At 43.0% G+C, this 27,845-nt stretch overlaps 1 protein-coding gene across 3 annotated transcripts in view; it reads right to left on the minus strand.

The window, feature by feature from the left end:
- The window catches only part of ELFN1 (extracellular leucine rich repeat and fibronectin type III domain containing 1), a 189,579-nt gene that overhangs the window by 63,634 nt on the left and 98,100 nt on the right, over positions 1-27,845 (minus strand). For all 3 annotated transcript variants that reach the window (XM_072597722.1, XM_072597724.1, XM_072597723.1), the window contains one exon: positions 22,737-22,902. The gene's annotated coding sequence lies outside the window, so the exon portion shown is untranslated. The remainder of the gene's footprint in view (positions 1-22,736; positions 22,903-27,845) is intronic.

A 27,845-nucleotide genomic window follows, 5' to 3' on the forward strand; every position in this document is an offset into this window, starting at 1 on the left:
GGTCACCCTACGTGACCTTGACTTAAGCTTCTTTCTTTCTCTGGGCCTGTTTTCTCACCTGTGAACTTTCTGTATGTCCCTGGAGTCCATCGGCAGCCACGTGAAGCCCATGAGCTCCTTCTCCGAATAAGATTTTTTAAATAATTGAAGGAAATGCTAAATTTCAATTCAAGGTGAGTGAAAATTAAAATGTAATTTTACCTCAGGTCAAGAACGTCTGTACCAGATGAGCTCTAAAATACAGTGGGTAGTATGTAAGTTACCTTCCCATTCATTCGTTCATTTCATGGTCATTTATCATTATTGTTATCAAAGCTCCCACCATGCACCAGGCACTATAGATACAAAGAAACAAAATAGCTCCTTCTCTCAAAGAGCTTCAATTACATTGGAGGCAGGGACAAAATGCATGCAGATAGGTCAACATAAAAACCACTGTACGTACACACACACACACACACACACACACACACACACACACACACACAGACACACACCATACAGTGTGTCCCAAAAGTCGGAGAACAGTTTTAAGCCTTTTAACTTCAGAAGTATAAATGGCTACAAACTTATAATAAAAAAATCATTTGGTAGCTTAATTACTAACATTTCTTTTGCCTTTTTAAATTCTGTGAAAGAATAAATTTTTCATTTTCATTTGAACAACAAAGTGCACCCTGCTGTTACACATTGCCTAAGTGACAGTTTTCTGGAAGATGCTTTCCCACACTCACGGATTGGTACAGGCAGGTCGTGTAGGCAGTTCTCCTGCTTGGCTGCCTCAGTCAGCTGATCTGTCACCATCACTTTTTCTTAAGAGATTACATTAATACTGGTATGTATGCATCAAAACCTTATTCTTTAGATGATCTGAAGGCTAGGAACACAATCATCCCTTTCAGGCACTGAGCAGAGGCTGATGAAAGTTTTTATAAAGTTCAAAAATTGACTAACCAGAAATATTTCAAAGTCTTAAATAATTAACCTTTCAAATAATTTTTGGGGGGTAAATTTATACCAGTTAAGAGGTACAAGTGGATAGAGCACTGGGCCTAACATCAGGAAGACCCGAGTTCAAATCCAACCTCAGACACTTAACTAGCTGTGTGACCCTGGGCAAATCACTTTACCCCTATCTGCCTTAGTTCTTCATCTGTAAAGTGGGGACACACTGGAGAAGGAAATGACAAACTACTCCAGTATCTTTGCCAAGAAAACCCCACGGAGTTATGTAGAGTCAGACACAACTGAACAACAACATGCTTCTTAAGATGTAAAGCTTAAAATTGCCCTAAGACTTTGGGGACTCGCTTTTTCATACATACATATATGTAAATAAACACACACACATATGATTTTGCCCTAATCTATATTTACGCATTTGCATGTATGTACACACATGACTTTCACAGTACAATATAATATGTGCATACACATGTAAAGTATGTACACACATGTATATGTGTATATATGGGACCAGCTGATAGTGTACATATACACGCACTGTATATTTACACACGTGTGTATATGCAGATATGTAAATATGCATGTGTATATACACACATGTGCATATGTACACAAATCAAGAAGAGAGAGGGACAGAGAAGAAATGGTCATTTGAGTCAGGTAGGTTACTAACAACTACGGGAGGTAGGGCAGAAAATTTCTTCTTTAGGTTCCAGCCCTGTTTTTCCTGATTATACTGACTAGAGCAGTCTAGGAAACCAAGCCTTGGGGAAGTTCAGGTCCCTGCTGCTCCCTTCCCTGTTTTCTAAAACTCATAAACTGTACCCCCTTTGGGCACAAAATGGCTAGACTCCTCATGACTCTCTCAGAGGGGAGGGGGGACGTGGCAGTGGTGGTCTCTCACCACCAATCACAGAATTTAAGAACTCGAAGGCTCCTTGGGACTTGTCTCCTTCAATTAATCCCCTCATTTTGTAGAGGATACAGACTTGAGGAAGCCAAATGACTTCCCCAAGGTTTCACTACTAGTAAGGGGAAAAGCTAGGATTCAAACCTAGGTCTTTTAACCACAGAGTCAATTCTTTTTCCTCCACAGCACAGTTTTCCTCTATGTGGAGATTTCATCCATGTCTTTACCCCTTGTCCTTCACCCTTTGAGGTCTGCGCTGGGACCCAGAGACAAGACCACCTTCCTGTCACGTACTAGAAGACCAGGAACCTAACTGCATCCAAAATGAATTATCAGAAAGAAACCTAAGCTTTTTAACGTTCTTCCCAGAGGCTGTGTTTTTCCTCCCCACTCTTTTTCCCCTTCTCTCCTTTTTTCTCCATTCTTCTTCCCTGCCCTCCCTTAGGTCCCCCAATTCAGCTGCCAATCAATCTCTGCTTTTGGCTTCTTGCCTCCCCTTCAAGGGCCCTCTCCCTCCTTCCAGCCTCTCTGACCCACTTTAGTTGTAGAATTTATAGTGACAGCTATAGCTCACCAGGGTGGAGGTGGGGAGAAGGAGCCTAGGAAGGGAGTCACCCAGGAACAGTCACCTCAAGATGGGGAGGGAGTAAGAGGGGTGTATAAAGGTGAGCCATGAAAATGTGTGGGGACAAACTTATAAGTGAGAAATCAAGAAGAGAAAGGAAAGAGGAACTCGATGAGGAAAGGGAAAGAGAAGAAAATCCTGAGAAACTGAGACAAGCAGGGAAGCATCAAGATCAAGAGAAGAGAGGAAGCAATGGTGGCCAGAGAGGGGAAAATTGGAGGTGGGGTCATGGGACAGTCATAAATTAGTAGGCAAAGACAGTCATGCAATATTCACCCAACTAGAAAGGGACCTTAGAGATCATTTAGTCCAACCCTACAATTTTACAAAGGAAGAAACTGAATCACAGAGAAAGAAAATAACTTTTCTCAAGGCAACTCAAGTACTTAAAGTCATAAAGGTTATGGCCTGAGAAAGGTGAGCTAGTTGTAGTAGGGATGGGGTAGAGGAGGGGGAAAATGTTGAGTGGGGTACAGTTGACCTTCAGCAAAGGCTCCCCTGGGTTCTGTTGAAAGAAGCTGGAAAGGAGGGGGAGGGAGGGGAAAAAAATCTAAGATATATGGAAGTGACTGTAGAACACTGAAAACCAATAACTTAATTGAAAAAATCTGAAATAAAAAAGAAAGAAGCTGGAATCTAGGTGGGACTTGGTCTGATTCAGACATAGAAAATAGCTCACCAGGGAACAGGGAGAGGAGACAGGACAGGCTGAGGAATGAAGAGTGAGGAAGGAAGAAAGGAGAGGGAGGAAGAAAGAGAAGGAAAGGGCAAAAAAGGAACAGAAAAAAATGGAGCTCACCACCAAAGTACCATCAAATGGTTCAAAATCAGCATTTATCAAGTGCCTACTGTGTGTCAGGCACTGTACTAAGCACTGGGCATTATAAGAAACTGATATAATTTTATAAGTAGAAGTGACATTAAAGAAAGGACATTATCTACCTTGCCACTGCATCCTAAGGACCAAGGGACCCTTCCATTTTAATTGCAACTGAAACCTTCCGTATATGTTTTCTTTTCCATTACAATGTTGGCTTCTTGAAAGCAGGGACTGCCTTACTTTTGTCTTATGTTCCCCAACACTCAGCATAGTAAACAATAAATGCTTTTTGCTTTCCTTCCTCCCTTCTTTTCATCTCTCTTTTCTTCCTTCCATCTTTCCTTTCTCCCCTTCATCTTTCCTTCCCTCCCTCTGCCTCTTTCGTCCTTTACTATTTCCTCTTATCTGATTAAGTCCCTAGAGATGTCATATAAAACCTAGGACAAAACTAAAAACCCCAATTCATAGATCACAGATGCAGAGACAGACGGGATCTTAGAGATCATCACCCAGTCCAGGGTCCCTCATTTTACAGATGAGCAAATAGGGGCTCAGGAAGATTTAGTAACAGCTCCAACTCACCCAAAGTCACCCAGGTAAGTAAACACCCCCAAAGTGGGGTTCAATCTCTAGTTCCCTTCACTGGACAACATTGCTTCCAGATTGCCAAATTCAGGAGAAGGAAAGAGATCACCAGCCATAGCCACTGGTCACAAGAAGTAAGTCGGGCAAGGCAAAGACCTCTTTGGGTGGGCTCCAGTTCAGTCTGGATCATCTGGGTCCTGCCAAGGACAGCACTTGACTTTTGTGGGGAAAACCTACTGAGAGAGAAGTGGACATGATGAGGATTGTTTATCCTGCTGGGGGAGATTGGAAAGGTTGTGGAAAAAGGAGGAATCATTGGCTCTATCAGTTCTCTCCTGGATTCTCCCATTCCAGGATCCAGTAGATGAAGTAGGAGGGTGGAAGGCAGGAGCTGTGTCCTCCTCTCCCTAACCTATAGCCCTAATGCCTCTGGGCCCAGGACAGATGGCAGTCCTGAAGTCAGTGTTGGCCTTTGCCAATACAAATAACTTAGACCATTCACTGCCAGAAGGAACTCTGCCCTACTTTGACAGTACCCTTGCTATGGAGCTACCTCTTCCCAGTCCAATCCTGTTCTTTGCAGCCTGGAGTGTGGAATCAATTTGCCATACCCCAGAGATCAAAGAAAGAAACAAAGGCCCAAAAATATTTACACCAGATCTTTCAGGGGAAGGCAAGGAACTGGAAACTAAGAGGGTACCCATTAATTGGAAAATGGTTAGACAAATTATGATATATGAATGTTATGAAATACCATTGAACCATAAGACAGATCAAAAGATAGGGTTTCAGAGAAACCTAGGAAGACTTGCCTGAACTGATGCAGAGCAAAGTGAGCAGAACCAGAAAAACAATGTATATACAATAACACCACCACTGCAAAGACAAACAACTTTGAAAGACTTAAAACTTTGGATCAACATGTGACCAACCACAGTCCCAGAATCCTAATGAGTACTCTCCTGACTGAAAGATGATGGACTCGATGCACAACGAGACATACATTTCTGGACACAGCCAATGTGGGGATTTGTTTTCTTGGACCATACGTATTTATTACAAAGATTTTCTTTTCCTTTTCCCCTATTCAGTAGTGGAAAGAGGTAGGAAGAAGAGAAAGTAAATGCTTGTTAATTTTTTAAGATTTAATTTTAAAAACCTCTCTCACTAAAATATTGAAACATTTGCTATAAGTGTTCAAACAGAGCTATCAGCTGCACATTCCATAGTGGAAATGGACTTCGCTGGGCTACCCACACACTTTCTTCGGCATCTGCATTTGTGAGCTGTTTGACATGAAGATTGCATTTAGTTGTGGCCATGACAGAACAAGAATCCTGGCCCATAAGAGAATCCCATCCCTCACACCTATGGCCCTTGGCTTCATTAGCATCAGGCTCTAACTCCTAAGCTAACCTTCCACTGATTATCACAATTAGCCAGACTCAGTCTCAATACCACCCACCCCCAACACAGGCGCGCGTGCGCGGGCGCGCACACACACACACACACACACACACACACACACACACACACACACACGAGACACAGTGCTCAGGACAGGGCCATCCTGGAAAGAATTTAGTGGCCTCTAAGGTCCTTTCCATCTCTGGTCCTATGACGCCCTAAATTGGTCCCAAAGGATAGGGGGTGGGAAGACTGAAGCTCAGGAGGGGAACTGTGGACCCTTCAGTGTGAGGAGCTTGGGAGAGGGAGGGGGGAGACTGTTGTACTGGGCTCTGCCTCTGACCTGTTGGGTCACTGCTCCCTTTGAAGCTGCTAATTCAAAGCAGCCTGAGCCAGGCACACACATGCACGCAGCCTGCTATGTGAAGGAAGACTTCAAAAGGTCTGGGGCTCCAGGAGCCCAGCAAGTAACCTTTCACTCATTAGCCAGAGCCGTTTTTTCCCTGTGCTGACAGCTTATTTTTGGATTGCTTGAAACACCACCACGGCCGAAATGTCACCAAGGACTAATAAATAACACATTTCCTCAAAAAGCACAGCTTTGCCTAGGGACTGAGAAGGGATTAGTTTGGGTGCAGGGCTGAGGGATGATGGGGCAACAAGGTGTGCTCTGGATACTGGGCTTTGGCAGGAGAGATGAGACATCATTGTTACCAGTCTGTAAGTTTCATCAGGGCAGGGAAAACATGCTGGACTTGGATTTAGAAGCCGTGGACCAATTCAATTCAACAGGTGTTTATTAAGCAACTACTGTATGTCACAAACTATGACAAAAAATTAAATTGCTTTTCCACCCCGTCTTTCACCCTGAGAACTGCTCCCTAGTGTGGACCATTTAATGAGCTGCTTCACTGTCCCCAGATTTCCCTTCACTGGCTGCTTGGCCAGGCATACTCCTCAATCCCCTGCTTTTCTGCTCCTCGTTACACGTTGTCTTCCCCTATTACAATGTAAGCTCCTTTGAGAGCAAGAACTGTCCTTTTTTTTTCCTTTGGCATTTGTATCCATAGAGCTTAGCCCAATGCCTGACATAGTAAGCACCTAATAAATTCTCTATCTATCCATCCACCCATCCATTCATCCATCGATCCATCCATCTATGCATCCATCCATCCATCCATTCATCTCTGCCTTCAAGGAACTAATTCTATTGGTTCTTCTCCTTACAAACTAAATGATTCTCAGTAAAGTCATTTTATCTTTCTGAGCCTCAGTTTCTGCAAAGACAAAATGGGGATGATAATACTTGCCTGACCTTCTTCACTGAACTGTTGGGAGGAGAGTGTTCTATATACAAATTGTTAAAGCTGTAATGGGCACAGTGGTCTCTCCACACCCATCCTGCTTTGCTTCTCTTAAAATTTCCTCTTGTCTTGCTTAGGTCACTGGAAATGACTTGGGTTCCCAACATCCTCATGGAGTAGAATCATATAATGCAAGCACTAGAAGGAGTCTTAGCGATAATCCTGTCCACTCCTCTCATTTTGCAGATGAGGAAAATGAGGCCCAGAGAAATGAAATGACTTGCCCAAAGTCATACAACTACTTTGGGGGCAGAGTTAAGGATGAGGACTCAGGTCTCTTTTGATTCCCAGCTTGAGGTTCTTCTAACTACATTTTCTCGCTGTTGGAGAAAGTAACCACCTCCTCCCACTCCAGCAAAACTGGTCTTCTAGAAAGAATCTGCTAAATTAATTTCCTCTGAGGCAGAACTCAGACATAATGTACTGCCTGTCTCAAGGGGATTTTGAGCCTCCAATTTGTATTCTCTCTAGCTCACTGGGTAGGGTGGAGGCTTTGTGGCTGTGGCTGTGGCTGGGTCGTTTCAATCATGTCCAACTCTTTGTGAACCCATTGGGGATTTTCTGGAGTGGTTTGCTATTTATTTCCTTGTTCAGTTCATTTTACAGGTAAGGGAACTGAGGCAAACAGGGTTAAGTGACTTGCCCAGGGTTACACAGCTAGTATCTGAGACCAGATATGAAGACTCATCTTCTTGACTTCAGGCCCTCTATCTACTACACCACCTTAGCGCTCCTATTTCATGGAGAAGAGCACTGAAACCCAAAAGGGCACATTTATTAGAGGAGGTGAGGCAGAAAGGGTAATGGAACATACAGCCTCAATCCAAAGGAATTAATTTCTAAAGGTGAGAATTTCAGGTCTCCATGGTACCATTAGATGTATGAGGCAAAAAACCCTCGCAAAAACAAAAAAAGACATGTTTTAAATTTTTTTTTTAGGGTAGGAGCTTCTATTTCATGTAGAAAGCTTACTCTTTTCCAAGAGCAGGAAAGAGTCCACCTACATGTAAGGTGAACCCCTTCCTGAGCTAGCAAAACTCTGGACAAACCACAGACTGAAATAATCCCAGGGACAGAAAAACAGAAGGTAGGGGTCTGGGGAGAGAGGAGCGGATCAGGTGAAGACAAAGGCAGAAGCTGAGGTGGTTGAAGGCTTGAGGCAGGGAGGGGTTAAGCACTTCCCATTATCAGCAGCTTATAGGGGCTATTCTTAGAGAAGCTCCACTTCCAACAGGAGGCCCTGCCCCAGGCTGGACGATTAAAAGACACATTATCTCTAAGGATTTGTGATATGAAGAGTCCAATTACTGCAGCAGGGCTGAGGCTAGGGCTGGGTTAGGCAGAGTCAGTACCAGGGATGGATTATGGTTCCCTCCCCGTCTCTGTCATGGAATAAAAGCCGGAAGCAAAGAGGAGGATGGTGGGGTTCTCTTCTCCCAAAGTCAGCATGGTACAGTGGGAAGAGTAAAGACTGAGGAATCAGAAGACCTGGGATCAGGCTCTCACCCTGCCACCAACCTCTTCTTGGCAAGTCACCGCTCTCCGGCTCTCCAGTCTTCTTTTCTATACTGGAACTGGAATAATGTCTGCTTCAAAAGGTGGTGATGAGAAATGTAATAAATTCACATATATGTGAGGGGCAGCTAAGTGGTGCTGTGGATAGTGTGTCAGGTCTGGAGTCAGGGGGACCTGAGTTCAAATCTAACCTCAGACACTTACTAGCTGTGTGAGCCTGGGCAAGTCACTTAACCCCATTTGCCTCGGTTTCCTCATCTATAAAATGAACTGGCGAAGGAAATGGAGAACGACTCCAGTATCTTTGCCAAGGAAACCCCCAATTGGGGTGTTGAAGTGTCGGACAAGACTAATTAACTTAATAACGTAACAGAAACAACTTCACATACATGAAAGGTTTTTGTATTTTCTCATCTAAAACCTTCAGCTGCCTCCAGTTGAAAGAGTCCTAGTCCAACACTCTTCAGTTGTGACACTAGCTATGTGACCATAGACAAGTCATGTTAACCTGGCTGAACCTCAGTTTCCTCATCTGTAAAATTACACGTGCCTTAGCTTCCACACGGAGAAGGTGTGAGGAAAATACTTTATAAAAATGTCACATAAATGTGAATAATTTTTATTATTATTAGGGTTGCTATTTTAAACATTGTTATCTATTTTATACCACCTTCATTTTGCAATATATAACCCTCCTTCCTTTATAACAAAAAATAAAAAAGAGAAAAAAACCACATTTGCAAAACTAGCCAACAGAGCAACCAAGTCCAAAAGGATATGTACTAGTGCATGTCCTTTGTACTCTAACCTCAGAAGGAAAGAAAGGGTGAAGGTCAAGTTTGGTCATTATAATTGTGAATTATGACCATGTTAATAATAACCATGATGATGGTAATGATAAAAGCTAAAGCCAGGACCTAGATGATCTTATCCCTGCTGAGTAGGTGGGGAAGAAGGGGAGCTATTTTTGAGGTAACTGGCTTTCTGGTACTAAAATTAATACAATAACAACATAGAGTTTTAAGCTCTTTCTTCACAACTACTGTTAGTAGGTAAGATTATGAATACTGATTCCAAGGAATACACAAGATCGTTAGAGAAAAACTGACTGCAGGGATGTTATCACCTTCTATAAGGTATGAGGTCTTCCAGGAGCCACATTCAGTGGTCCCTTATTGCCTTGGAGATAATATACAAACACAAAAAATATACAAACCTTTAAGAGCCTCCACAATCTGGTTCCAAGTTGCCTTTCCAGCGGACCATCTTCCATCCAAACTGGGCCATAAGCTAGTTGCTGCATGTATCTTGTCTTTCTCTACCATTGCCTTCATGCGAGCTCTCCTCCCAGGCCTGGGACAGACTCCTTTTGCATCTCTACTGATAATAATTTCCCTTTTTTCAAAGTTTAGCTCAGGGACCACCTCCTCCATAAAGCCTTCTTGGGTCCCTGCCCACCCCCATATCAACTGAAAGTGACCTCTCACTTCTTGCATTTTCCTAGTCTTCTGTCTGGGTTACTTTGTCTCCGCATACATTTTACTTTGATATAGACAGATAGATATACATGTATGTGTATGAATATAATAGGTAGAATACAACGTACAAAAATAATGTCTATGTATATTTTTGCATACACACACATATATCTGTATGCACATACACATATATACATATATAATGTGTACATTATATGCATATATAAACATCCTATCTCTCTCTCTCTCTATATATATATATACATACACACACACACCTGTATGTACACATATATAGGTATGTATGTGAGAGGATATATATGTATGTGTATGTGTATGTGTGTGTATATATATATATATAGAGAGAGAGAGAGAGAGAGAGAGAGAGAGAGATAGAGAGAGAGAGAGAGAGAGAGAGATAGAGAGAGAGAGAGAGAGAGAGAGACGGAGGGAGGGAGGGAGGGAGGGAGGGAGAAAGAGAGAATGTTGTGTTCCACCTATTAGAAGAGCAGCTAGGTGGTGCAGTGGATAGAGTGCTGGATCTGGAGTCAGGAAGATAGCTGGGTGATCCTGGGCAAGTCACTGAACCCTGTTTGCCTCAGTTTCCTCATCTGTCAAATGAGCTGGAAAAGGAAGTGGCAAGCCACTCCAATATCTGTGCCACGAAAACCCCAAGTGAGGTCAAGAAGAGTTGGATATGATTGAAATGACTCAGCAATGTCAATAAAAGCCTATTAGAAACCTGTCAGCTCCTTGAGGGTAGGGACTTTCCTGGTCCAGAGCCTGAAATACTGAGTGTTAAATTTAAGTGTTCATTGAATAAATGAATGAGTGACTCTCTTGATTTCTCTTTACTTGACTACTATAGAGAAACTTCTGCCCTGATGCCCCTGACTCCTTCCCTAGTACCACCATTTCAGTATGCAGCCCAGCCTTGCTTTACCTCATCACACCTGAACTCACGGCCCAGATCACCCGGCCCCCTGCTCATGCTTTTCCTCCTCTTTGCCTGGGTATTTTTCTCCCTCTCTTTTCCACTTTCTAGCTCACCTGTAATTTCCCCCATGGGAATTGTAGTAAGCACCTTTATGTTAGGGATTCTCTTGTTTTCTTGCCTTTGTAAGCCTAATGCTTAATAAGTATTTAATGAATACTCACTCCATTCATCTCATCTGTCTATCTATGTATCTATCTGACTTCCTGTCCATTCATCCATCTACATACCTATCTGTCTATCCATCCATCCATCCATGAATCTGTATACTATTCTTAGTGAACAGGGAAAGTTCTACAGGGAAAAATCATGATTGCCAGGTTGCTGGAGAGAAAAAATGTTCTTGTGCTCACAGAAGTGGGTTTCCTGGGATCTTGGCTAGTCAAAAAGATGCCTTCTAAAGCATAACTGCCCACTCTCTGCCCTTTTGATTAGGGCATGGGACAGGCATGACAATCACTGAGGACCACAGATGCCTTGGCACACTGGAGAAGAGAGGTGGTCAGGGAAGGGGCAAGAGAGAAGCAGGGAAAAGGTGCATTCTCTCGGAGGCCGTGGGAGGAAGACAAGACAGCTTGACCCATTTGGCACTAGGCAGCTCTGACTTTGGCCCCTAGGGAGTATGTGTTCAAGAGATGCTAAGGAGAATCCAGGGCTCAGAACAGCATTGCTCCCTCACACAGGTCAGGCCATGAAACACGTCTGAGGAAGCCTTTAGTTTGGCTGGTTCAGAGCCAAAGAAGTGACAATATAAATGTTCCTAATTTTGTGATTCAATAGAAAAAAGCAGACCTGGAGTCAGGAGACAGGTTTGAGCCCTTATACTTAATACGTGTGAATCAATGGACCCTTCTGGACCTCAGTTTCTTTACCTGTCAAGTAGGGCTTTTAAAACACTTATACCAACTATCTCCTTTGTGTGCTATAATATTCAGTTCAGTTGTTTTTCAGTCATGTCTGGCTCTTCATAAGCCCTCCTTTTAGGGTTTTCTTGGCAGAGATATCAGAGCGGTTTGCAATTTTCTTCTCCACTTCATTTTACAGATGAGGAAACTGAGGCAAACAGGGTGAAGTGACTTGCCCAGGGTCACACAACTAGTAGGTGTCTGAGGCTGGATTTGATCTCAGATCTTTCAGACTCCAGGTCCAGCACTCTATCCACTTCACCACCTAAAGTACAATTGTGAGTTATTATGGTTTGTACCAGGCTTCTGTGGCTCAATCGTAGATGGAGCCTAATCAGAGAAGTAGCAGTAAAAGACACTAGATTTCGATGATGGGTTCGAATTCTGGCACTATGCCTTACTGAACTGCCTGTGAAAAAGTGATCTGTCAGGAGAGGCTAAGGTGCGTAAGGAAAAGGACTGAATTTAGAGTCATAAGACCTGAATTCAAATCCCCACTTACTTATCTGAGTGACCTTGGGAAAGTTACTTGACTCTTTGGGACTTAGTTTCCTCATCTGAAAAATGAAAGAGTTGGGCTAGATGACTTCTAAGATCTCTTTCAGCTCTAGATGTACAATCCTAAGTTGATTCCAGCTCAAAATGTATCACTGTAAGTTGGTTGTTGTTATCCTTTGTCTTCAAAGAGCACCAAAATGACATCACCATGATAAAGTGAAATTTCATTGTGGCTGATCAGACCAATATGAGCTCGGAATGCTCTACCACAGGCTGGCCACAGATAGTCCAGATGAATATTTGTATACTCTAAGTACAAGCCCAAGAAAAGTGCTAGGAGCTGCTTTCTGGGCACAGTAGCTAACCTGTGCCTAGAGCTAGTGACACCTGACTTTCTTTGCATTCTGGGAAATGGAAGAGCACAAGCCAGTTGACCAAAATGGTACAAACTCTCCTGTGCCATTTGATCTTATTTCCAGGGCCTAGCTGTCTCCATTTCAGACCCTTTAATGTGTAAGCTTCAGGAGACTCTTATTTTTTCCTTCTATAAATTGTTTTTGTTGTCTTTTTAAAATGCAGAAAAGGAACTTCACAAAGCCAAGTGGTAGAGTGGATAGGAAGCTTGGCCTGGAGTTAGGAAGATGCATCTTCCTGAGTTCAAATCTGGCCTCAGACAGTTAGTTACTAGCTGTGCGATCCTGGGCAAGTCCCTGAATCCTCTTTGCCTCAGTTTCATTATCTGTAAAATGAGCTGCAGGAAGGAAGTGGCAAACCACTCTAGTATCTTTGCCAAGAAAACCCCAAATAGAGTCACGGAGAGTCAAATACAACTGAAAATGACTAAACAAGAAAACTCTGAATTAAAGTTCTCACAGCTTTTTCTCCATTTTTTAAATCCCACCCCTGTTTAATTTTACCTATTCTTAAAAAAACTGACCACCTTTTAGAATTCAATCTTTTGCTGATCAAAAAAAAGGTGGGTGGAGGAACAGGCCCTTTTCACTTGGTGTCAACAATATGATTTTAATTTTTTTTTTCTTTCCAAATGAAGATTTGCTTTCTCTCTACTTCTTCCCTAGCCCCCATGGAAGAAGCAAGAAAAACAAAATCCCTTATCACAAACATGTATAGTCAAGCAAAACAAATTCCCACATTGGCCATATGTATATTAAAAAAAATATGTGTCAGTTTGTACTTTGAGTCCATCACCTATCAGGAGGTATTTCTCTATTTCCTGGTGAGTCCTCTGGAATCCTGCATGGATACACACTCCTATTATTCATCCCTATACACTACCTAGCAGTGGGCAAGATGTACCATTACCAAGGCCTGAGGTACGTGGGGGCTGGAGTCTCATGGGTATAGAAAGAAGGGAAAGAGATGGAGAGGTATGATTGGAGCTGGAAATCATGAGTCCCAGAGCTAGGAGAAATTAAGCACCTAGTAAACCTAGGAGACAGGGAGGGGGAAGGGAGTTGAGGATGGGAAGTAGAAACAGCGTGGAGCTGTTAGAACCCATGCAAGGAAGGATGCTGCTACAGCCCTCTCCTTAGGGGGACGGTATTTGGGTTGCAAAAGCAGCGACAAAAGTGAAACATGACCCAAGTTAGGAGACTCTAAGATACTTAGACACAGGAAACTCTTCCCCCTTTCACCTCCTCACAGGGCCTCTGGCTGTCCCTAACTACTCCTTCCTCATCTTTTACCAGGAACCCTGAGGATCTTCCCCTCCCAGTTTGATTTTTTGACGATTTTTTTTTCTTTAATTAAAAGGGCCCGTGTCCTTGAGTAACACTTAAAGAAGCGTATTCATTGAATGGGTGTATCTCACTCAAAGTGGGAATGCTATAGGACCTTAGCCTGAAAGGGCCAGGGTCTCACATTGCATTCTGGGCCATCTCCAATTGTCCTGATGAATATCAGGCCGCTGGACCCAGATGGCTCAGGAGGAGAAAGTGAGGTTGGTGGCCTTGCTCAGCCCTCCCTCACTCAAATCAAAGTCAACCGCAAGTCATGTCATCATCTTGATGTCATGGTCCTCTTGCAGAATGAAGGACACACCCAGCCCTCCTGAGAACTGAAAAAATGGAGAGAGATCAATGGTGATCAATTGTCACCATTGTCACCATTGATCTCTCTCCTTCCTGACTGCCCATTGAACTTAACTGTATGAATCAGAAATTCCCTTGCTTAACTGCCTTTGCCAGGATAAGCAACATCATGTAGCATAACTGATTTGACTCCTGTCTGATTGTTTCACTTGTATAGCTAGGAGGCAGCTAAGTGGTACAGTGGGTGTGCTGAACTTGGGCTGGAGAAGTCCTGAGTTCGAATTCTGCTTCAGATACTAGTGGTGTGCCCTTAGGCAAATTGCTAAATTTCTGAGCCTCAGTTTCTCCATCTGTAAAATGGTAATAACAGCACCTATCTCACAGGGTTACTGTGAGGATCACATGAGATAGCATATGGAGAGTGCTTTGTAAACCATAAAACTCTATATAAGTGCTAGCTATCACCACTACCACCATCACCATCATCATCATTATATCTTGCTACCACAAAAATTTGAAGTCACTTGAAGATAGGAAACACATCTTAGACTTCTCTATACACCTTCCAAGCAACGCTAGGTTTTTATTGTTATTGTTCAGTCCTATCCGACTCTTTGTGATCCCATTTAGGGTTTTCTTGGCAAAGATACTGGAGTGGTTTGCCATTTCTTTCTCTGGCTCATTTTACAGATGAGGAAACTGAGGCAAACAGGCTGAAATGACTTATCCAGGGTCACACAGCTAGTGCCTGAAGCCAACTTTGAACTTCGATCTTCCTGCCATCTGCCCCAATGCCACCCAGCAGCCCAGTGCTAGGTAAGAAACCTAATAAGTAATTCTGGAAAAGCAACAGATTGGAATGAAACAGAAAAGACTGGAATATTCTAATATTCAAAGAATCCTCGCATGTTACTGCTAGGAGGGGACTTTAAAAATCATAGAGCTGGAATTTAGAGGTCCACTCTTCTCCTTTAACAGATGAAGAAACTGAGAATGAGAAAGGCTCAGTTACTTACCCAGGGTTACATGGCTAACGAGTGTCTATGGTGGGATTTGAATTTTCATCTTTTTGACCTCAAGCCCAGTACTTTACTCACTTTATCATTAATGCCCTCATTTTACAAAAGATGAAATTAAGGAACAGGAAGAAGAAGTCACTTTATATGTTATTGTACATCTATCTACCTACTTGTGACTTATAATTAATATTACTTTCCAGTTTATACTTAAGTATTATTTTCCTTTCCAGAAGACTTCATTTTCAGGGTATACTCTCCATTCAGGAGGAGGCCTACTTTTGGACCATTATGGTAGGGCTGGGACTAGAACCCAGGTGGAGCCATCTGTGAACTGAATGACTGACATGTTTCATTCATAGTCGCAGGATGCACTGCCAATGAAAACACGCATCTCCATTAATGATAGGGTAATGTTCAAGGCTTGTACTTATCTATGGTTTAGAACAGATTATAGTGGAATAGAGTAGTTTAGATTTGAATGGAACAGAACATTCCCTTCCACAATTTCTGTCCCCTGGTCATGTGCTGTCAACCTGGTCCAGGGCCAAGAAGCCAGTACTAGGTTGTTTCCTTTGCCCGTAATAAGAGGAGATGGGTAAGGTTTGATGGTGGAGACATAAGAATTAGGGAAGTCCTACATAGATAGATACATAGATAGATAGATAGACAGACAGAGAGATAGATAGATAGACAGACAGACATATACACACATATATATGCGTGTGCAGTGCCTAGGTATTCCCTAGTGGGTGGTGTAATTGTCTTATTTCCTCTTTATTACCACTCTGATCCCTTCACCTCCAGGGGTTCGGAGAAGAAACCCTTCTGGTAACTTAGAAGCTTCTAGGACAGGGCTTCCATCCCATCTCCTTCCCTGTGCTCAATCTGAGCTGTGGCCACACTGGCCATGTTCCCACAATGGCATACAGAAGGGGTGTTTGGAGACATGGAAATTTTAAAACCAGAAGATTCTACTTCTCAAAATTGAAAAAAAGTTGCTTGCATCTTTGGGAATGAGATCCAAGGAACTGGCCTTGGTGGCCTGTCTCTAGGTGGTAGACAAGGTCAAGGCTGGAGATGGGGATAACTGAACTGGGCATGCCGATCTTTCCAGGTCTCTCCCACTCGGTTTCCTTTGTCCTCTCACCAAGCTCATTAGGACTGCTGAAATGACTGACTTTCACTTGCTGCTGAACCGGTTGCCGTAGATACCCAGTTGACACTGGAGAGACCTAGCAGTAATGATGCGACAGCCCTTGTGGACAGTGGAAGGCTAATTAGGCATGGACTGTCAGCCTGTAACTGCTGAGGGTATTACTGACTAGGTTCACCCTGTGTCCTGATCCCCAGTGCTTGCTCCTAGGTACTGGGCTTGGGTCTATGGGGCTATCTCCTGTCTCTTTTGTTATGTCCTTCTGTACCATTTCATGTATCTGTGTGTCTCTGTCTTTGTCTCTTTTTCTCTCTCTGTCTTCCTCCCTCTGGCCAACTCAGCATCTTTCCTTGGACTGTTTGCTCTGCAGATTTCCATTGAGACTATTCAGAGAGATGCCAGAAAGAGCTGGTGTCAGCTCCCTTGCCCTGTCCCATACCCTATTACCTTGGCCTACAAGCCATTTTACCTACCCCTTAAGGCTGCTTCCACTGCCCCTCTTCCCTATCTCCAGACTTGGCCTGCCAGAGTTGACCTGAAGCAAAACCAATTCATGCTGTGGATTCTCACAGGATTTGAGGTTTCATGGCAGACCTGAAACATTGGGGCTGCCCCAGATCTGGCCCAGTGTTCCTGAGGACCCAGGTCCAGATAGGCCCTGAGGAGTGGGCTGGGCTTTCCTCTAAATGCACATGTGGCATAAAATATTTCAGGAGATGGGCTGAGGAGAAGGAAAGGAGGATCAAGCAAGAGTCTCCCATTGGGATGGGGAGTCACAGACAGAGGGACATTAGAGTAAAATATAAGGAATGGGTGGGAAATTGTGGCCACTAAGTAATGGAAGAAGGGACCAAGCCAGAAAAGAATTCCAAGGCCCTAAGCCCATCTGGATAAAAGGCATAATGTATCATGCTCCAATGGAAAGACCTCTAGATGTACTTCTTTGCAGAGATGGGGGGGCTATAGGTGAGGCATATGGCATATAATGTCAAACTCAGTTTATATGTTGCTTAATTTTGCTGAAATGCTCCCCCCATCCACCTTTTCTCTCTCTCTCTTTTTTTTTTCATTACAAGAAGTAACTGGCTGGGGTAAGGGAGAGATGAACTGAAGGTAATGTACAAACAGAAAGCAAATATAGTAATAAAAACTGAGGCTCCTCAGCTCAGCTCAACCATCAAAGTGCTATGCAACCTTGGGCAAGTCACTTCTCTCTGGGGCTAATTTCCTCCTTTGTCACATAAAGAGGTTGGAGTATGATCTCTAAGATTTATTTTTGGTTCTAACAGAAAAGGCAAGTGAATGAGAAGCAGAAGGGGCTGGCTGGAGAATTCCCAACTAGGAGGTTAATCAAGCACTAAGTAGACTTTGAGGAAAAAAAAGCCAACAATAAGGCAGCCCACGCGGAGCAAACTGCTCCCCTCCAGGGTCTCTTTGACTGTGTGACCCAGATGGCATCACTACAGTGTTTGGAAAGCTTTGGACACTCTCTGGGCTCAGAGGGGGGAGAGGGGAACTTGAGGATGGCCAGGAATGGGGTGGAGAGATTCCTGAGGATCCTAGGGACTGGACCATGCCAAGGAGTGAGTGGGGCATGAATGTTCCCAGGGATTCGCCAATTCTAAGCTGAAAAAGAACAAATGGTTCAGGTTATGAACATCCCTGAGTCCTCACTGAAATATCATTTTTGAGGGACCATGAAGACCAATCCAGCTCTGGGCCCCCAGAAATGCAGCTCTCCACAGGGTGAACTTGGTTTCGTGGCAAATTTCCTTCCCAGATCTCTCTTTCTGGCTCTCTGGAAATTGCCCAGGGAGAGAGTATAGTGCTGAAGTAATCATACTTGAATCAGAGGTAAGAGATGTGAGCTCTGGTCTCAGCTTTGCCAGTAACCCTGCGATGTCAGGTGAATCATTCCTCTTCTCTGGGTTTCAGTATTTTTTTTTAATCTGCAAAAGTGGGGAAGAAGTTTATACCTGCCCCCACATCATGAAGTCATTGGGAGAATCAAATGACATAATGTATTCGAAAGGCCTTTGAAAAACATGTATATGGAAATATATTTTGCATGACTATACATGTATAACCTATGTCAAACTGCTTGCCTTTTCAATAGGCATGAGGTGGGGGAGAGAATCTAGAACTCAGAAAATTCTTTTAAAATGTTAAAATTGTTTTTACATATAATTAGGGAAAAATAAAATACTAAATTTAGAATTGAAAACAAAGAAATACATATATCAAGTTCTATATAGAAATAAGATGGTATAAGCTTCCATAAGGACCTTTGGGGCAGCTAGGTGGAGCAGTGGATAGGGTACTGGATCTGAACCCAGGATGACCTGAGTTCAAATCTGGCCTCCAACACTAGCAAGTCACTTAACCTGTTTGCCTCAGTTTCCTCATCTGTAAAATGAGCTGGAGAAAATGAATGGCAAAGCACTATCTTTACCAAGAAAACCCCAAATGGGGTCAGGAAGAGTCAGACACAATTGAAAACAACTCAACAATAACCACAAAAAGAAACTTTGACCTCAGTTGCCTCCTCAGAAAAACCAAGGTTAAAGTCCAAGGATCAGACTAGATGATTTCTAAGGGTCTTTCCAGCTCTCAATCCTAAGGATCTATCACTAAGAGCATAAGCGCAAACAAAAATTCAAATGCACCCTATGGTCTATACTGCACCTCAACCCATCCAGTCCCAGCCTAGGATAAGGTGAGACCAAACAACTTTTGGTAAGGGACCGGTTTTCTCCTTTGAGGCTACAGGGCATCAAATGAAGAGAGAGCACTCCTACTTAACCTTGCCCACTGGTCCAGTGATGGCCCCTCTTTCCAAGGCTCTCCTCAATTTTGGAGGAGCTAATAGTACTCCCACTGGTCCCAGAAGATCACCATATTGTGTAGTCCAGGATGGACAAAGAAAGCACTGTACAAAAGATTCAGAAGGTCTGGCTTCAGAAGGTTCTTTGCTCTTTCTCATTAATTTGTTGTGTGATCCCCCCAAGCAAGTTATTTCACTTTTTGAGGCTCAGTTTACCCATCCGTAAAAACAAGTATGCAATATAATTCCTGCCCTCCCTTCTTTACAGAATTGTGAAGAGAAAAAATACTTTGTAAATCATAAAACAAGAGTGGCAATGATTTGTTGCTGTTGTAATAGAAGGCATACCATGCCAAAGGCCCCTGGCTGCTCAGTCTCTAAAAAGCCAGGGTAGTAAAGGAGGAGGGAGTGAGATCCACAGCAGAGGGGAAGGGTGCTAGACCCAAGAGAAAAGCTCTGGAGCCTCCTGCATCACTGCGGTGGCCCAGTTCCAATCTGTCTCCCAAGATACAGGCTGGCCTTCTCATGGTGAAGCCCTGCCTGAGAGGCAGGACCTCTTGTCCTCCAAAGTGTTGGGAAAAGTCCAGAGGAGAGACTTGGCAGGTGAACTCGGGTCCAGACCTCATGAGGCTCAGGTTTTCAAAGTGACCTGACTCTATACAGCATTCTCCTTGGTGTTAAAGAGAACTGGCCAGGTAAAGAAGCCACAAGAAGGGAAGCCCATTGTGTTTGGAAACAATGGTTGCCAATTCTGGAGAGAGACCACTAGTGCAAGGCAGACTGATCTCCCTGTTTTGATGCAGGGGCATGTGCCTGCTCAATCAGAACTTCCCTCTCTTGGCCCATCTGGACAAAGGGCTGGTATATCTTATTTTCGTTCAATTCAAAATATAAAATCTTGACTTTACATATTTGTCAAGAATTCTAGGATCATCATTTTAGGGATGGAAGGGGACTTAAGAGATCATATGGTAGAAACGGATCAATTAATAGGAAATGAAGGTCGAGAGAAGGGAATTGACTAGCCTAAGGTCACCTAGGAAGAAACAAAACTGAACCCAGATGTTCAGCCTCCAAATTTATTGGTCTATGATACGGTGAAGCGTTGTTCAGTCATTTCAGTTGTGACTATTTGTGACCCGGCAGAGATACCAGAGTGGTTTCCCATTTTCTTCTCCAGCTCATTTGACAGATGAAGAAACTGAGGCAAATTGGGTGAAGTGACTTGTTCAGAGTCATCCAGCTAGTAAATGTCTGAGGTTAGATTTGAACTCAGGAAGAGTAGTGTTTCTGACTCCCAGCCTCACACTCTAGTCATTGCACCACGCAGGTGCCCACTGTGAAGTACACAGTCTCTAACTTCAGGGATTCTGGAGTAGAAGGCATGATGTGTTACTCAGTGGCAGCTGTCAGTAGACGCTGATGGAACTAGCCAGCTATGGCAGACATGATAAATAATGCTAGGTGTTAACAATAGTAACATAAGATCCCAGGGGGTAAGGACTGTTTTGCTTTTTTGTCTCTGCATCATCAGTGCCTATTATAGTGGCTGCCACAGAGTGAGTGCTTAATATTTTATTTGTTTGGTTTTTATTTATTTTTAACAGTCCTTAAAAAAATGAGTCCTGTAAATTCTTGTTGGCTGATGGATTGATTTATGTAACAACTTTATAGTATACTAAGTGATCTACATATGTGAATGTATTGGAGTCTGGGAAGGTGGGAGTGTTATTATCCCCATTTTACAAATGATAAAAACAGACAAAAAATGTAGAGGTTCAGTGATTTGCCCAAGGCAACAAAGCTATTAAGTGTCAAGGACAGGATTTGAACACGGGATTTCTGTGTCCAATATCCAGTTCTCATTCTACGCTATCACTATTTTACCCCTGTCTCCTTCAAATAAGAGGAAGAAAATCACAACTAAATGCCAGGAGAGCCCTAGGGAGTGACATTCGTATAGTATACTACAGTAGTTCTCAAGCTTTTTGATTTCTGGACCTTTTACACTTTAAAAAATGATCAAGGATGATCACTGTTTCTGTGGGTTGTACTGATCAATATTTACTATATCACAAATGAAAGCATCTTAGTGTTATTGTGAAAATAGTTTTGACCTCAAGGACCCCCTGAAAGGATCCCGAGGACCATTCTTTGAGCATTTTTGGTCTAGAGGAAACTGAAGAATAAATAATCCCTTCCCATCTGAAGAAGTCCCTCATGATCTGTGGCAGCTCTTGGTAGTAACTCTCAGATATGTTGTGAATAAGGCTGGTATTGCCTGGACCGGTTCATTAGCTGACAGAAGACCAGGTAACATACAAGGGACCATAAGACCAAGGGAGGAGTCAGCTGGGTCACCAATCCACAGAAAATAGAGTGAGAGACTGAGGAGAAGAAATGGCCCCCCAAGGCATTCTGAGAGATAGAAAGGTAGGTGGATGGGTGGGTGGTTGAGTGGATGGATGGATGAGTGGGTGGGTGGGTGGGTGGAGGGAGGACAGGGAGGGATAGATCTACATACCTATGTAGAGAGGCAATACAGCCAAGAAGAGAGGTAAAAACCAGGGATGGGGAGCAATACCGATTCCTTTTTGTCTGGGGATCTTTCTTTGCCGTATCTACACAACTGCAAAATGGACAACTAGGTGAGAAACTACTAGCGTAGAAGTGTCCGGCAGACCATCAGGATGATGCCCTTAAATTCCTTCTTCACCACAGTTCTTAACTCAGTCATTTGGGAGATATTTTTCCCTCCATGGGAGCATTTAATTTTGTAACAGAATCCACTAGAACCTACGATTCACTTTACATGCATATGCTTGCTTTAAATTGAGATCTGGAACATGCATGTTCCTTAAAGAAATGAAAAGGAGGAAGGAAACAAGAATTTATTAAGCACTATATGCTAGGTTCCGTACTAAGCACTTTATAAGTATTATCTCATTTGATCTTCACATCAACTATGTGAGGTATGTGTTGCTATTATCACCACTTTAAGTTGAGGAAACTGAGGCAAAGGTTATGTGACTTGCCCAGGGTCACACAGCTAGTAAGTGTCTAAAGCCAGATTTGAAAGTAGGTCTTCCTGACTCCAGTCTCAATGGAGTCACTATACCTCTCACTATACCACCTAGTTGGCTAAAAGAAGGAGTCACTTTTCATCCAGATTTATTTCTTTTTCCATGACTCAGATCCATTTTGCATCCTGACTTCCCAGGGGAGGAGAAATGGGCAAGGGCTTAGATAGCAAATTCTTCCTCTCTGAAGTCTTTTCCAGATCCCCCAATGCTTCTCCAAGTCATGATGTCAGGATGGAACCTTCATGCCCTTCTCTTACCTTTGCCCATTCCTACCTGTTCTCAGGGATTCTCCTTTGGAATGATCTAACTTGGGGCATGGACTTGATTCCCAGTCTGATCATTCACTCAGCAGATGGTAAGCTTCTTATCTGTCACTTGCCCCCAAACACAAACCCTTTCAGCTCCAGAGGTGTATACCTGCTTCCCTCTTGACCACACTTGGTTCCGCCTTTGCCACATCTGCTTGTGGACTGATTGCTTCTTTGAGAGGCAGCACCCCTCTCCCTTACTGAGAGATCACAAAATAAATCATCCCTTACCTGGAAGCCGGGGGCTGCCTGATGAATTGGAGCATCTGAGATGAGCGGTCTGGTATATATTTCTCCTCTGACGTCATGAAGAGAGTCTACTCATCTCTCATTGCTGACAGACAGAGTGGTTCCAGGATTTGTGGGGAAGGATCAGGCATGGAGACCAATACTCGAACTGCAGAGAAAGAGAAAGGAAGTTCTGTAAGGGGGATGGGAAGAAAACAATGCCAATAACAGCTCAGTCATCCAAGAGAGACCCTAATTATCAAAACAGGCCATCCTTTGGGTTGACAGAGAGATCAACCAGGAAAGGATGAGAAAGAAAATAGGACATAGCTCCCAAACAGATCCAACCATCATTGGAATTAATCATTTGAAAAGCCAATCAATCAGTGGGGTAGAGTGGAATCAGAGAAAGACCCTGCAGACTAGAAAAGCAGAACCAGCCCAACAGAACTGGGATAGAGCCTTACTAATTTTTTCCTTCCTGTAAACTTTTACAATATCATTCATTTAGTATTTACCTTATCTTGTGTGGCATATTCATTCTTTTTTAAGGGGTATAACTCAAACTAGACTGCAGACTCCTTATTCTTGTCGTTCAGTTGTTTCAGTTATGTTCAACTCTTTGTGACCCCACTTGGGGTTCTCTTGACAGAGACACTGGAGTGATTTGCTGTTTCCTTCTCCAGTTCATTTTATAGATGAGGAAACTGAGACAAACAGGATTAAGTGACTTGCTCAGGGTCACACAGCTAATAAGTGTCTGAAGCCAGATTTGAACTCAGAAAAATGACTCTTCCAGACTCTACTCACTGTGCCACCTTGCTGCCAGGCTCCTTGGGAACAGGGCTTTTTGTGCATTATACTTTGTATCTTCCACAGCATATAGCACCTGAGGGCAATGTGTGATAGGAGAAAGAGCTCAAACCTAAATTTGGATCCAGACTCTACTACTTACTGGGGGACTATGGGCAAGTTACTTTACCTCTCTGGGCCTCAGTTTCCTCATGTGTAAATTTGAGATGATAATACTTGTGTTACTTACCTCAGAGGAAACTGAGGCAGGTGCTTTATAAACCATAAAATACTAGAAAAATATGAGTTATAATAATAATGACAATAAGTTTTTATTGATAGATGTCAATTAGAAAGGCATATATACTAAATACTGCAGACCAAGGGGAGATCAGGAGTCAGGGATGGCTCTTGCTACCTATGAAATCAATGACAGATAAGAATGAGTATGTGGAGAGAATATCTTGCTTCCTAATCCTTCCCCCACAGAATTTCCTTATTTTTTAGCTTTCTAGAGATGGAAACTACACATACAGGAGATTGACCCTTGTTCAGAAAGAATGGATGAATGAAAAAGCATTTATTAAGTGCTTAGTAGTATTAAGTGCAAAGGACTGTGCTCAGCCTGGGAGCTACAGATAGAAAAGCAAAACAGTCCCTTCCTACTCACAAAGAACTCATCCTAATAAGGAGAGACAGTAATATATATGTGAGACAGGATGAAAGACAAGATAGCCCCCTACCCCAATGCCACTATGACACAGAAGGTGAAGCCTTCATGGGTACAAGGAACAAACTTGAATTTAAAGGAAAAACATCTTTCTAGGACTGGTATAGATCCCAAAGATAAGCTAGAAAACCTGAGCCTCTATTTCCTTAGGAACAATAGGCCTGCCTAGGGAGAGCTTGTACCCAGCAGGGAAGGAGAACAGAAAAGGTAATGGGGTGTGGTGAAATCTCTTCACCAGAATGACTGATGGGATACCAGGCCAGAGGCTGAGATAGACTTGCACGGGGAAGGGGTGGGGGAGCGACACAGCAGCATTCTGGGAACCATCTAGTCAGGCAGAAGAGATGGGGCGATACACAACGTGGGGACAGGAGTCAGACGGAGGGGCAGGCACAGAGGAGATACTCATGATTCTTCTTTCCAATCTGCACTCGGGTGAGGGATGTATTTGGTTTTTAAGTGAACAATCGCACCCTTTGATTTATATGTGGGTTGGGAGCACATTTGGGGAAGGCAGACATCACTGCTAATGATGGGCTTCTTGGTAGGATCCAGGAAAATCTCTTCCATCTCCCAGTACTTATCACCAGGAAAAACAAACACAGATACAACCTATAGCTGGCAGAGGCCATACACACACACACACACACACACACACACACACACACACACACACACACACACACACACACACACACACACACACACAGAGAGGCACATACACAGATGTAGTCACACAGACACACACAGGTACCATCATATTAGATGGAATGCATGCCCCAATACTCAGTGTTCTGAGCTTATATGGACTAAGTTCCCTCACATCATATGTCTCTTATTTGTTTTGCCCTACCCAGAGTTCCTGTGAACTCAAAATACAGTTTCTATCTAATTCTCCATAGATGTGAGTAAAGGGGTCCCTACGCAAGCATGCAAAGTAACAATGCATCTCTGGTATGGGACAGCATTTATTTAACCCCATAGAAACTATAAAGCAATAAAAAGTACTCATAGAACCACAAATAGTATTATCTTTCTAATATTAGTTATTATTATTATGAGAACCACCTTTACTCCCAGTGACCTATAAAGGACTCTAATTCTAGAGTCCTACCCCAAAGGCTTGGAACTCTCTCCTAATAGAAATGAGCTTGGGAGTTGCTAAAGGGCCCATTGGACTGGCATCATTCAAATAATGTATAGAATTAGGAGAGTGCAAAGCCCACTTTTTCTTCGTCTATAATATATGTAGATTTTTCAATCCAGAAACTCTTTGATACCCCTCCATAAAGCTGGGGTTCAGGAACTCTTACCACTCAAACTCAGTTCTCCTCTCCCCATGGTTTCAATCTCTTGGACTGAAAGGTTATAATATTGTCTCTCTAAGCCTTAGACCAGAAGCTCTCCCATATCTCGCTGGAACATGATGTTATGACCTCCCCTGGGCCCATATTGTTCACATACCCCACTACTGCCACTTGCCATCATTTCTCAGGCCAATTGGGTGAGAACTTATATAACTAGGATCATAGATCTAAAACCAGAAGAGATCTCAGAAGCCACTTAGTCCAATTCTCAGAATTGGATTCTCCTCTTCAAAGGAAACTGAGGTGGAAGGAAGTAAAGCAACTTGACCAAGGTCATACAAGTGATAAGTGCCTCCTACAAATGAACCTCCACTCAAAGGCAGTTTCTAGTAGTTCCTAGAAAATGTGGAGAGTCTATGTATATACAAGGGCTTCTCCCTTCACTATACCCACCCTGCATCGCTGGTGAACTCTTAAGCAGGAAGAAAGGAAATAAACATTTATTAAGTGCTAAATATTTTACAAATTTTAATTTTGTAATTTTAATTAAATGAGTTACCAGTCATTTAATCCTTTCTTCCTGCTTCCTCTCTTTCTCTCTCTTTTCCCTCCCTCCCTGCCCCCCTCTAGCGAGATGGATAAAGGCCTGTGGAGTCCCCATTAAAGACCCAGTACAAAGGAATAACTGATTCACAACATCCAGAACCAAATAAACCTTCCTCAAAAACTAATACTTTATCATTCATCCTCAATGACATCTGAACAGACCAAAATTACCCAGCAAATGTCCTCCACCTCCCAATGAGATGCCCCTCATCATGCTCATACCCTTCATAGGAAAATATCAAAGTCCCACAAAAGGCTCACCTCCCTACAGATTCATCAAGTTGATCAGAAAACACACTGATACATACCCAAAGATAGCTGCCAACAGTGATACACAAACACGGATACATAGACACAGACATATATATGTCATGCAGAGGCAAACATAGGAATCCATACAACAGTCACATAGAGAGAGGCCTTGCCCCTTTAAAGAACAAGACAGCTTTCTTCTCATGGCGAGACATGGGAACTTGAGATGTTTTTCAAATTTCAGTGTATTTCTTCCCTTTCGACCCTCCCTCTCAAATCCTTGAGATTAACTTAAATAACTCTTTATGTCTCTACAGTTAGAAAACTGTCACAAAGAGTGACAGAATACGCCTTGAGCTCTGACTGGTTGAGGCAAAGGCTGGGAAAATGATTCCAAGGGGAAGGCTGAAGCCCTCTCATTCCTGCCTTTGTTAATCACTTAGAGACAATGGAGAGTAGTAGAGAGAATACCTGACTTGGAATCAGAAAGCTTTGGGTTCAAATCCCACTGGGAATATTGTGTTCGCCTGGGCAAGTATCTTAATTGCTCCACGTCTCAGTTTCGTCATCTGTAAAGGGTTGGATTGGACAGGCTCAAAGTTTGCTTTCTGCTCTGTATCTATGATCAATGAGTCATTCATTCAACAAGTCTATGCCAACTGTCTGTGTACCCAGTACTGTGAGGAGAAGAGATAGTAGCTGTCCTCTGTGGCTTGCTGTAGGGAGGTGAGGCTCAAAACACACACCAAGTACAATTCATCATAATAAGGGACAAATAAAAAGTACCAGAGAGATTCTGGGATGAGTAAGGTCCATGAAGGCTGGAGTAGGCAAGGAGGGTGTCAAGAAGTCTGACACTCTATCTGTCATTGAAGGAAGGGTATTTTTGAACCTTTACCACCAAACAACCTGGTGTAGCAGAGTAATGGACTTGGGATTGGAAAGACTTGGGTTTGAATACTGCCTAAAGCATTGACTAGCACTCTGACCCTGAGCAAGTTACTCTTATCTTCTCTGGGCCTCAGTTTCCTCATCTGTAAAAGAAGTGGTTGGACTTGATGACATCTTAGGGCCTCTTCTTGTTCTAAATCTGTGATCCTACAAGTACTGACATGGTCTCTCTTAGCTGCCTGTTAAATGCCATGAGGCCATCTCCAGAGAGTAGATCAAACACAGTTCAGTTATAATGACAGCCTCTTATGTGTGTACAGATATTTAGAATTTTAAAAAGCATTTTCATATAAAGTAGAACTGGATTTAGCATCACAGAATTTATGCGTGAACAAGACCTCAGAAGCCATGGAGTCCAACTCAAATACCAAAAGAGTCAAGGACTAGAATTTGAATCTGTGTAACACTGGGTAGGTCACTTACCTTCTCTGGGCCTCAGTGTCCTCATTTTTAAAACAAGGGTGTTGGAAAACA

Source organism: Notamacropus eugenii, chromosome 3 (genome assembly GCF_028372415.1).
Source record: "Notamacropus eugenii isolate mMacEug1 chromosome 3, mMacEug1.pri_v2, whole genome shotgun sequence".
Lineage (NCBI taxonomy): Eukaryota > Metazoa > Chordata > Mammalia > Diprotodontia > Macropodidae > Notamacropus > Notamacropus eugenii.